Raw genomic sequence first — 13,471 nt, forward strand, 5'->3', positions numbered from 1 at the left:
ATAGTTGTTGGACAGGCACGGTGGCTTACACCTGTAATCCAAGGTGGCCAAGATGGGCGGATCACTTAAGATCAGGAGTTTGACACCGGCGTGTACAACATGGTGAAACCTTGTGTCTACTAAAAATACAAAAATATTACAAAGGTGAGGTAGCAACATGCCTGTAATCCCAGCTACTCCAGAGGCTGAGGCAGAAGAATGGCTTGAACCTGGGAGGCAGAAGTTACAGTGAGCCAAGTTCACGCCACTGCTCTCCAACCTGGGTGAAAGAGCAAGACTCCATCCATCTCAAAAATAAATAAATAAAAATAATTGTTGATGTGAAAGCAGTGAGAAGAGAACACGTCTATACCACTGGTTGGAATGTAAACTATAAATGAGTGGATAAAGCAATTGTGGTATATATATATATGATTGAATACTACTCAGCCATAAAAGGAATGAATTAATGGCATTTGCAGCAACCTGGAAGAAACTGGATACTATTATTTTAAGTAAAGTAACTCAGGAATGGAAAACCAAACACTGTATATTCTCACTCATAAGTGGGAGCTAAGCTACAAGGATGCAAAGGCATAAGATTGATTGATAAAATAGACTTGGGGAAAAGGGTGGGAAGGGGGTGAGGGATAAAAGACTACAAATGGAGTTGAGTGTATACTGCTTTGGTGATGGGTGCACCAAAATCTCACAAATCACCGCTAGAGAATATATGTAATTAAATACCAAATCCCCAAAAACCTATGGAAATAAAAGATTCAAAAATAAAATAAAATAATAAAAAATTTAAAAACATAGTTACTAAAAAATTCTTCTTAAAAAAAAAAAAGTTTCTGATGGTGATATACCAAAAACTCTATTATGTTGCCTCTTAATGCCTATATTTGAGGCCACTTGCTCAACTTCTGAGAACTTATCGGGAAGCTGCTGATCACTTGTTTCAGGTGTTTTCTATCTATTGTGAGACTGTATCTCCCTCTACCTAACTGCAAGCAATCTTACTTTAGAATTAACAAACACTTGACTTGACCATCACCTGGTGATGAACACTTGACATTTCTAGTGTGTGGAAGTGGAAGGATCTCTCCTGCCCTGCTCATGTCTGACCAGCTACCTACTGCAACACTTTCAGGTTTTTGTTTCTTTGTTTGTTTGTTTTTTAAGATGGAGTCTCGCTCTGTCACCCAGGCTGGAATGCAGTGGCACAATCTCAGCTCACTGCAACCTCTTACTCCTGGATTCATACCATTCTCCTGCCTCAGCCTCCCGTGTAGCTGGGACTACAGGCCTGCGCCACCATCTCCAGCTAATTTTTTGTATTTTTAACAGAGACGGGGTTTCACTGTGTTAGCCAGGATGGTCTGGATCTCCAGAACTAGTGATCCGCCCACCTCGGCCTCCCAAAGTGCTGGGATTACAGGCATGAGCCACTGCGCCCGGCCTCAGATTTCTTATCATCAGATGTTAGGTAGGACAAATAGCTGATATTTCTGGCTTTTGATTTTCTTTTTTTAACCAAAAGTATTAGTTCCCAAATGAAATTAATAAGCCTTAACCAAGATTATGGCTTAGCCAAGCATGTATGAGGCACCTCCAAAGAGGTGAAGGAACACCTCAAAAACTCAAAAATCACACAAATATCAAAACAAATAAGGCTGGTTCCTTCATCCGAAATTAAATCCAGGATGCAGCAGTAAAAGCATAAAATTTTTAACTATTCGATCACAAGGTAAAGTGGATTTTATTGTTATTTGCTCAGAGGTTCTAAGGCAAGCAGTTTGAGCTTACAAAAAAATTAACTTTCTTTTAGGTCAGATTTTTGCTCTGTAATTTAGTCAAAAGAAATGTTAAGGCTAGCCATAACACTATTAGGTAGGTGTCTTTCTTTGAAATTCAATCCTCTGATCAACCGTTTGGAATAAGAGAGCTCTAAAATATTTTTTAACTTAGAAGTCCCAATTTAAAGAATCCATCTTCTGGCCATGGACAATTAGAATTTCCAGTGATGTATTGATTCCAAGTGACTCGATCCAACAGCCTCTTCAGTGAAAAACCAACCCCAATGATCTTTTCCCCCACCCCAACAAAATAAAATATGTACTCTCAGGAATAGGCTTAGGAAAGCAAAAGACTCGTGTTGCCACAGCGCTATCCAAGCAAAAAGACTTGGGATGACCAAAGTCCAAGATGGATGGGATTTCTTATGACAAGCCCTCCTGGGAGCTTAACACATTTGGAAAACAAAAGAAAAAATAAAAAACCTCAGGTTCTCAACCATGTTAAGGCAGTCAACTAATGTGACTCAAAAATGATTCCTCCCCCTGATGGTGGAGACCAAGAGTGAGTGCTCTGACTCCGTCACAGATCAACCCCTCAAGGACATATGACAAGATGAGAGAAAACTTTATTCAGTAATTCCATTTATGAACAACACTGAAGGAAAGAGGTAAAGGAAAAGACTATTTCTGGGAGGAAATGGATTAAACAATCAAAATATTCATACCCCAACATCGCTAAAAAGTACACCAGAATTACTACACCAAGACTAGTCCAACACAAATCTTCCCCCATTGATCAAAATTTGATGGAGGAAACAGTGATTTTTACCATCCTATTGGAAAGAATGTACAGAGAGAAGCCAGAAAACTCGAGACTAACACATTTTTACCCTTTAGCTGGTTGATTATTTATCTACATTTCTGCATGTCCAAAACAAGGTTATGGCAGTAAATCAGGTTTAGTGGTAATACAGGTCATGGGAGAAAGAAAGGAAGTTCAGTTAGCAAAGCTGGTCTTGTGTCAGTGAAACCTTGCACGTAGCAGCCCTCAGAGAAAACTCAACGCTACATTTTTTTATCTTTAAGGTATCAGATTCAATCTATTTCTCCCAGATCCAGATAAGGAAAGACATTATCAGTGTAAAGTCTAACAGACTTTAGTTTTAGGAGCTAGACTTAGATTGCACACTTAAAGTTACAATTGATGTGACCTTGTTTTATGAGAAAAAATACAGCTTAAGATGTAGATGAAAATGAAGAGGAAAAACCCTGCTAAACACTGGGGACTTTTATATTTACACCTCATATAATGCTCACAATGACCCTTTAATCAGTTACTATTATACCACTGTCCCAAAACATCGATGAACTTGTCCCTTATCTCAGAGCCCATTAAAGGTGGAACCAGGACTCAGACTCACATTTCTGAATCTAAAACTCATGCTTCCAGCAAAGAAACTGTCAACCGAGGGAACAGACAACTTAAGAAATGAGAGAAAATATTCAGAAATTATGCATTGGACAAAGGTCTGATATCCAGCATCTATACAAAACTTAAATAAATTGAGAAGAAAATAAACCATTAAAAAGTGGGCAAAGGACATGGAGAGACACGTTTCAAAAGAAGTTATACATGTGGCCTACAGCACATGAAAAAGCTCAATATCTCTGATCATTAGAGAAATATAAATCAAACCCACAACCAGACACCATCTCACACCAGTCAGAATGGCTAGTATCAAAAAACAAAAGATAACATGCTGGCAAAGCTACAGAGAAAAGGGAATGCTTATACACTGTTGGTGGCAGTGTCAATTAGTTCAACCATTGTGGAAAGCAGTGTGACAATTCCTCAAAGAGCTAAAAACAGAACTACCATTTGACCCTGCAATCTCATTACTGGTTATATACCCAGAGGAATATAAATCATTCTACCATAAAGACACATGCACACAAATTTTCATTGCAGCACTATTTCCTACAGAAAAGACATAGAATCAACCTAAATGCCAGTCAATGGAACTTGGATTTTTTAAAATGTGGTACATATACACCATGGAATACTATGCATCCATGAAAAAAAAGGATGAGATCTTGTCTATTGCAGGAACATAAATGGAGCTAGAGAATAATACCCTTAGCAAACTAATGCAGGAACCAGTAAATGAAATATTGCATGTATAAGTGGGTACTAAATAAACAGAATACATGGATGCAACGGGAGCAACACACACCAGGACCTACTTGAGGGTGGAAGGTTGGAGGCAAAAGAAGAGAAGAAAAAATAATTATTGAGTATTAGGCTTAGTACCTAATTGGTGATATAATCTGTACATCAAACCCCCATGACATGGGTTTACCTACGTAACAGACCTACACATGTACCCCTGAAACTAAAACAAGCATTTTTTGAAAAAACCACAATGAATTTCAAACATCAACAATTTTGTCTCTAATCCTTCTCCAATCAAAATTTTAAGATTTGTTTTAAAAGGAAAATTTTTAATGAGGAGAATAAATTAGCTGCTTTTTTCTAATTAATAATATTGTGTATTTCACTCTACACAATTATACTTACCAGAATTCAAAGAAAGGAAAGTTGGCTGCCTCTAACAGAAATAACCATACAAACATCAATGAAGAGACAGGGTCTGAAATTGGCCTTAGGACAAAAAACAATTAAGGAGGTTGAGTGTCTGAGTCGGACTGGCAGATCCTGAAACAGCGACGGATGAACAAATATACTCAGACACAAATATCCAACGAAAGAATGGGCTAGGCTGCGGAGCCACTCACCCATACCAAGAAAGTTCTGGAAAAGAGTTAGTAGCAGTGGCCCAAATCAGCCAGCTAAGTTCGCATTTATTTAGTACAGATTAAATTACAAGCGTCTTGAGTAAACACCACTAGAGGGTCATTGACATTACCGACCTCCTGCAGATAATCAAAGGTTGTTCTTAAGACCACCTGAGTAAACTCCTCTACAATCCTATATATCTACACCTTTTAAGAGAATTCAGCTGCCTTCAGCCAAATCTTTTACTGAAGCTATGCAACCTCCCCGGCCTTCCAAGAAGGTTTGCAACTATTTCCTATAACTATCTTTATAATTTTCCACTAAAATCATCTCCACCACCCTGACTGAACTCCCACATCTCCCTCTTTTCTGTTTCTTATATCTGTCTCAAACAACAACAACAAAAATATTTCTTGGCACTTGTTCCCAAAGCTCTATGTCTAGCTTACCTTCTTTCGGGAACCATGGGTTAAGTGATACAATTTGCATTAGATCCCTTAGTTGAGCCTCCAAAACATGGCTCCAGTGGCTTAAAGCAGCTGTTTGAATACTTTTAGATACTGCTCCTGTTGTGCTGATAACTGTTGTCCCGTGATAAAACCATACCCTGAACAATTCCCTCGAAATTGGAGATCCCAAGCGGGCACCCATGACCTACTGACTTACTGACTTATCGACTTACTGGCTTACCAACTGCACAGTCTTCTCCTTAGTTTTCAAAGGTTTTGTTATGATTATTTGCAGGTATATCTCAGAACTGATCACCAATATGCCAGGTCCTCTCACGGGACACCAACTGTCTGGATCCAACCGGTAGACCCTGACCCAGCAATGGATGAACAAATACACTCAGACACAAATATCCAGTGAAAGAGCAGGCTAGGTGGCCGAGTCACTCACGGATACCTAGAAGGGTCAGGTAAAGAGTTAACAGCCTTGGCCCTGATCAACCAGGGAAGTGCATATTTATTTAGTACAGATTAAATGACAAAGGTCTTGAGTAAACACCACTAGAAGGTAATTGACATTGCCAACCTCCCCAAGAGTAGCTCCACCAGCATAAGATTAAATGTTGGCTTTAGGAATGCCTAAGTAAACAAGCTATTTAGATAAACTCCTCAACATTCTTGTGTATCTATGCCTTAAGCATTTAAGATAATTCAGCTGCCTTCAGCCAAACATCTCACTGAAGCTATGCAAACCCCCAGACTTCCAAGAAGGTTTGTGACTATTTCCTATAACTATCTTTATAATTTTTCTTCTAAAATATTTCCCACCACCTTGACTGAAGTCCCACAGTTGAGAAGACCGGGAAGAGCATCACACAAGCAAGAAAAAATTAGAACAAGTTTGGCCATAAGAAACTAAAATATTGGTCAAGTCCTTCAACACGGATCAAAAAAAAAAAAAAAAGGGAGATTAGGGCTATGCTATGAGGACACTGAATGACAGCCTACGTAATGGGAACTTCATCCTACAGATAAGAGAAGTCACTGGAAAGCTTTGAGAAGGTCACAAACATGACCAACAGCATTTCCAGGAAGATTACTCTGACCAGTATTAGGCAAGAGAAGTTGGGAAATGATCTTCAACTTTGGAAACTTAATAGAAATATCTAAAAGATCTCTATTTCTTTTCTTTTCATGTTTAAGTTTGAAATAATTTCAGACTTTCTAAAATCTTCCAAAAATAGGCAAAGTCCTCATATGCTTTTCATTCAACTTTCCCAAATATTAACATTATAGATATGCACCTAATAATCAAAATCAATAAATGATTATTAACACTGTAAAATGAATGTCTGTACAGACCTTATCCAAATCCCCTCTATGTTCTGACTAATGTCCTTTTTCTGGACCAGGATCCAATCTAGTAACACATATTTCTCTTCATTGTACTGTTCTTTCAGTCTCCTTTAATCTGTGAAACTTAGGATTTACCTTTAAGAGCTTCACATTTTTGAAGAGTATTGGTTACTTATTTTGTAGCATGACCCTCAGTTTGGACTTTTCTAATATTTTCTCATGATTAAACTCAGGTTATACAGGTTGTACAAGAATACTACAGGGATGATGCTGCACCTTCTCCATCCATTATATTACAATGCCCTAATATGTCGTTAACTCTGATTACTGTGGATGTTAACTTTGATCACTGGGTTAAAGTTCCTCCAATGCAAAGTGACCCTTTTCCTTGAAAGCATTGTTAAACAACCAATCCCTGGGTTACACCACACATCAGCCAAATCAGATACACTTGAGGGATGGTACAGGCATTGCTAGGTTTTAAATGCCCTACAAGTGACTGTAATCAGTATCTGGAAATGCAAACATATAACTGACAGTGAAGATTAGAATCCTGAAAATCAGCTAGGAGACCATTCCTAAGACTTGTCTTTAAAAAAAAGAAAAATCTATTTCTAAACAAAAGCAAATACATCTGGATTTTGGTATAGACATATGGTAGAGAAATAGAGGAAAAATAGAAATCACCTGATGGGGAAAGAGATGAGAGAGTAGACCGCAGTCCAATTTGAGGGAAAAAAAAAAAAGCAGAATCAGGTGGGGTGACACTTGCTGGTAATTTCAGTATTTTGGGAGTGAAAGTGGGTAGATCACTTGAGCCCAGAAGTTTGAGAAAAGCCTGGGATTTCTCCAGCCTGGGTGAAACCCTATCTCTACAGAAAAAAAAAACACAAAAAAATTAGCTAAGCATGGTAGCACGTGCCTGTGATTCCAGCTACTTAGGAGGCTGAGACAGGAGTATCGCTTGAGCTCACAAGGTTGAGGCTGCAGTCAATTATAAACTCGCCACTGCACTTTAGCCTGGGTATGAGAGTGAGACACTCTCTCTTTAAATTTTTTTTTTAAAAGGTAAAAATAATGTTCTAAGGTCATATCTAGTACAAAAACTGCATCTTATTCTGTGATATTTAGATACCACAATTAAAATAGAACATGGAGAAACTGGGAGCAAGATGGCCAAAAGGAACAGCTCCAGTCTCCAACTCCCAGCGCGAGCGACAGAAGACAGGCGATTTCTGCATTTTTAACTAAGGTACTGGGTTCATCTCACTAGCGAGTGCCGGACAATCAGTGCTGGTCAGCTGCTGCAGCCCGACCAGCGAGAGCTGAAGCAGGGCGAGGCATTGCCTCATCTGGGAAGCGCAAGGGGGAAGGGAATCCCTTTTCCTAGCCAGGGGAACTGAGACACAGAACACCTGGAAAATCGGGTAACTCCCACCCAAATACTGTGCTTTACCAAGGGTCTTAGAAAACGGGCACACCAGGAGATTATATCCCACACCTGGCTGGGAGGGTCCCACGCCCACGGAGCCTCCCTCATTGCTAGCACAGCAGTCTACGATCTCGCCACAAGGCAGCAGCGAGGCTGGGGGAGGGGCGCCTGCCATTGCTGAGGCTTAAGTAGATAAACAAAGTGGCTGGGAAGCTTGAACTGGGTGGAGCTCACAGCAGCTCAAGGAGTCCTGCCTGTCTCTGTAGACTCCACCTCTGGGGACAGGGCACAGCTAAACAACAACAACAAAAAAAAAAAAAAAAAAAAAAAAACAGCTGAAACCTCTGCAGACGCAAACGACTCTGTCTTACAGCTTTGAAGAGAGCAGTGGATCTCCCAATACGGAGGTTGAGATCTGAGAACGGACAGACTGCCTGCTCAAGTGGGTCCCTGACCCCTGAGTAGCCTAACAGGGAGACATCCCCCACTAGGGGCAGACCGACACCCCACACCTCACACGGTGGAGTACACCCCTGAGAGGAAGCTTCCAAAGCAAGAATCAGACAGGTACACTCGCTGTTCAGCAATATTCTATCTTCTGCAGCCTCTGCTGCTGATACCCAGGCAAACAGGGTCTGGAGTGGACCTCAAGCAATCTCTAACAGACCTACAGCTGAGGGTCCTGACTGTTAGAAGGAAAACTAACAAACAGGAAGGACACCTACACCAAAACCCCATCAGTACGTCACCATCATCAAAGACCAGAGGCAGATAAAACCACAAAGATGGGGAAAAAGTATTGCTGGTGAGATTATAAAAAGGTACAGCCACTAGCAAAAACAGTTGTGCTGTTCCTCAAGAAGATAATCATAGAATTTTCACATGAAACAGCATCCATTCCCAGGTATATACCCAAAGAATTGAATCCAGGGACTCAAATAGGTACTGGCATGGGAATGTTGACTGCAGCATTACTCACAAAAGATAAAATATGAAAACAATCCAAGTGTTCATCAACTCATGAAAAAACAGATGTGGTGACACATGCAACAGAATGTTAATCTGCCATAAAAAGGAAGGAAGCTCTGACATCCACTGCAACATGCATGGACTTTGGAAACATTATGCTAAGTGAAATATGTCAGAAATTAATAACATACATATATAATTCCATTTATATGAAACATCAAGAATAGGCAAATTCATAGAGATAGAGAAGAGATGATCAAGGTCTAGGGTGGAAAATAACAGGGAGTTATTATTGTTTCAAAGATACAAACTTTCAGTTTAAAATGACAAAAGTTTTCTAGGAAAAATAGTGGTGATGGGAACTTAACACTGTGTATGTGGTTAATTCCACCTGATTGTACATTTTAAAGTGATTAAAATAGCACATTATTCACAGGACTATGCAAAATCTATTTCTATTATTTAATTCACCCAGGTTAAGGTGTTTGTTATGGCAGCTGAAGCACATGAATACATCATCTGACCCAGTGTTTTCCATGAAACGTATCACTTTTTCAATCAAGTTAGCTGCAGACTCCTGTCCCCAGAAGAACCAGACGTCCCAAAACAAGAGCTCCAGCAGGGGTTCAACCAGCACAGGTCCCATAGGGCAGCCTCGATGTCAGGCCCTGGATGGCATGTGAGGCTATAATGATAAAACCACAATGTGAAAGTGTAAGTGTTTTTTCTACTTACAGACACTGGAGAGCACTCGGCACACCTGGAAACCACAGATACAGAGGTCAGCGAGGCCAGGCAGGGAGGAGAGAAGAGACTGGTAAGCCGATGGCTTTATTAAGTACACGTGTTATCTGACAGGTTTCCAGCAGGGAGCTCTGATGGATGTGTTTCAAGCAAGCGGCAGACACTGGGACCAGGAGAACATGCTGTGACTGAGAAGTGGTCACTTTAAATGTAAGGGCAAATGTCAGAATTACCAGTTTAAAGAAAGTAGATGGAGAGAAGGGAGCCCAGCACACCAAGCAGGAGAGATGCCTCTAAGATTTCACCCCTGGCCACCAACTGGAGAAACTTGAACCAGATACAGTATTGAAAACTGCCATGGTGAGCAAGGCCTGCCTCTGATGTGAGGCAAATAAATTTACACCTTAAAAAATGAATGCCAAGGCAACATGACACTATGAGCACTCATGACATCCAGGGACACCAGCAGGGTGTGGTACTGCGCCCTGGACTCAGAATCCTGGGTTCTGGTCTCTGGGACTGAGGAAATGAAAATGAATTGTCCCTGCCTCCCTGGCATTGATCCTCCCGCCCTGCTGCTCCATCTTCTGTTCCCAAGACCATGTGCAGTGCTCAGCCCCAGACATCACTGCCCCCAGGGTATACACAGTGCCGCCTACTGCACACACACACAAACTCACAGAAGGTGACGAAAATCTGCGTTCGGGACACTCGATTATGAAAGAGGGAGAACAGAGAACGTAGAACCACAGAGATGGGACTCACGGGGCTGGAAGGTGATGGAGCCGTAACATAACATATGTGTGACCTCGCGTGAAATGTGCAGATCCTTTAGGAATAAAACACGCAACCTGGCCTGGGACTGTGGCCACCCACACTTCCCTTCCAGTCCACCAGAGGGCGGCAGAGTCCTTCCAGCCTGGAGCTTTCCCAGGGGATGCCGACCAGAACCTGTAGCCAAGCAGGGTCCACCCTCACCAGGGTCACCTCGGCCCAAGTCCTCAACGTCCTCCATGCTCCCCACAGGGACTGTGTCAGCTCCTCCCTGACCTGGCGGCCGCCAACCTAACACCACTCCCTCTGCAGGCAGCTCCTGCCCCACACACCTGCTCCTTCCCTGGGTTCAGCTAAAAATACATCTCCCAGGGCAGCCAGGGTGCACACGAAGCCACACTGCGCGCTTTCCCCTGGTGACCTCCCTCCATCCTCATCAACTCTTTCTGTCACTGCTCCCTAAATGTCCGCCCCTGCTCCATCTGTCCTGTTCTCTGGGGCAACCCAGGGCAAGCCTAGCGCTGACACAGGACGGCGGTTGCCTGAGGGCCCACAGACTCCCTGGGAATCAGTCAGGCACCCTGTGGCCTGCCTGCCCGCAGCACCTCGGGGGGCTCAGAGCGAGTGGGATTGTCACACACAGGCACCATCCAGGATGTGTCCACCTACCCCCGGCTTTCCCTTGGGAAGACAGACCTCTCCTGTGTCCCTGCCGGGAGAAGGGGGTATTATTGCTCTTTGATCCAAGAACGCAACTCACCCCCACCCGCCTTCTCAGGTGTGAGCAACGTCCCTCCACACAGGCTCTCTGGTGACTGCCTGTTCCTCCTCTACAGAGAGAAGCTTGGCCAGGTCAAAACCCTCAGGACAAACCCCTGGGTATGTCAGCACATGGAGGGCTGAGCCCATCACGACCACAGAGTAAGTCGGGATGAATCTCTCCAGCTCTGAACCCCTGCTCTGTCCCAGACTCCCCTTCCTGCATCTCAACGAGCCATGTTCCACGGGGTTCCTGGGTAACTCCCCACTTCCTCCTGCACCACCACGGTGACGGTGTGGTGACCACAGGACAATCAGATGGGCAGAAAAGAGAGGACACCAAAGATGGTCAGGAAGAAAGGAGAAACCCTGAGCCCCAGCTCAGCCACCGGTCCCCAGGGAGCAATAGAGTGACTGAGAACTGTCCCTTTGACTATGGGACTCACAGCCCCCACTGAGCAACCAGCACAGGCCTCTCCTCACAAGAGACATGAGAGATTCACCCTGCACAACTCCAGGAGGACACTTTCCTCTGGGACACCCAGGTCCTGAATGTCCATCTTTGGAAGCTGCGGCCAAGCTAGACATAATTAGAGAAAGGAAGGGTCCCTGTCACCAGGCAACACACAGCTCACCTACAGCACAATGTGGTGTCCTTGTGACAGGGACCTGGTGCAGCTCCAGCCTCCTGCACTGAAGGGAAGAGCCAGATGGGGATGAAAGAGGGCAAAGGTCGAGAAAGTGCACCCTAACCCAGAGCCGTGGGGACAGCAGGAGGCTGAGGCCCAGAACTGTGCTTGCCCAACCTACAGGGTATGTGTGTGACTGTGTGTGTCTGTGTGCGTCTCTTTTGTGTGTGTGTTTGTGTTTCTGCACATAGTGTGTGCCCAGGTTTGGTGACAGATCACTGGTAAAAAAGGCAGAGGCCTCCACAGTTCCCAGGGACCTGACACACAGACAAAAGGTAAAAAAGAAGGAGGGACAAGGAGGCAGGACTGAGAGGGGCGGGGACAGCGGGGTGTCCTGGGCACAGACCCCGCCCATGAGCCTGAGAAGTGCTCCTGCCCCGGGAAGAGGCTCAGCACAGAAGGAGGCAGGACAGCACAGCTGACAGCTGTGCCCAGAAATTTTCTGGATCTCAGGCTCATCTCCACACAGGAGAACATGCAGGCAGCACAGGCCATGGGGCCCCTCTCAGCCCCTCCCTACACACTGCACATCACCTGGAAGGAGCTCCTGCTCACAGGTGAGGAGAGAACTTCCTGGGAGAGGACAGGAGGAGGAAGCAGAATGATTGGATGGGGTCTCCTGGAGAGGATGGGGTTCTATAAACTAAAAGGAGTCAGCACTTTGGTAGGCTGAGGTGGGTGGATCATGAGGTCAGGAGTTCAAGACCAGTCTGCTCAACACAGGGAAGCCCGGTCTCTACTAAAAATACAAAAAATTAACCAGGTGTTGTGGTGTGCTCCTGTAATCCTAGCTACTTGGGAGGCTGAGGCAGGAGATTTGCATGAACCCGGGAGGCAGAGGTTGCAGTGAGCAGAGATTGCGCCACTGCATGCCAGCCTGCGTGACCATATGAGACTCCATCTCACAAACAAAAAAAGAAAAAAAAATACAGGAAAGAAGGCTCTGTTGGAGCCTGCATAGGGGAACATATACCCGAGAGGGACACGGGTCAAAACAGGAAAATCACATTGAACTGGAAATGGTAAGAGGTAGGAAAATCTCAAGTGTTCTGTTTTCGTGGTTAATTATCACTGGCCACAACATTTTGAAAAATGATAATAATAACTATTATCAGATGGCACTTCAAATGAAAATATAAGCAGGGCATGAAACACTGTCCTCAGCCAAAAACCTCAACAATTGGGGAAAGAGAAGAAAGAAACACCGGGCATGGAGGGCCCTGGGAACTCTCACATGTACAGGAGTCTGCCACCTGTCCGAGGCTCTAGGGTGCAACCAAGATCAAAAGTCCCTGTCCTCGGGGAACACATGCTTTCATGGGAAGCAAGATAGACAGACATGCAAAGAGATCTAGAATGTAAGGTCAGATGTTGACAAGAGCTCCGGAGGGAGCAGAGCAGAAAAAGATCAGAAAGGGAAGACCCAGTGTCTCTGAAGGAGGTGTTAGGAAAGAAGTCTAAGGATGCCCTCATGTGAGTAGGACCTGAGGGCAGTGTGGAGGGAACCATGCAGACCCCTGGGGAAGAGGATTCCAAACAGAAAAGTGCCAAGGTCGGAAGTGTTGAAGGAAATAGGCTCATACTGCTGACCTTGACACAATAGGACAGTTTGAGACACACACACAAACACACACACACAGAAAAGGGGTGTGTGTGGGTGTGTGTGGGTGTTTTCAAGGCTGATGATTGAAGAGATCTTCTCAGGTCCCAGGACCCCATTTTTC

The 13,471-nt window shown here is 43.8% G+C and overlaps 1 long non-coding RNA gene across 2 annotated transcripts in view; it reads right to left on the reverse strand.

The window, feature by feature from the left end:
- Positions 1-13,471, reverse strand: part of LOC140711854 (uncharacterized) — a 591,910-nt gene that overhangs the window by 172,593 nt on the left and 405,846 nt on the right. The window lies entirely within an intron of this gene.

Source organism: Chlorocebus sabaeus, chromosome 6 (assembly GCF_047675955.1).
Source record: "Chlorocebus sabaeus isolate Y175 chromosome 6, mChlSab1.0.hap1, whole genome shotgun sequence".
In the NCBI taxonomy this organism is placed as follows: Eukaryota; Metazoa; Chordata; class Mammalia; order Primates; family Cercopithecidae; genus Chlorocebus; species Chlorocebus sabaeus.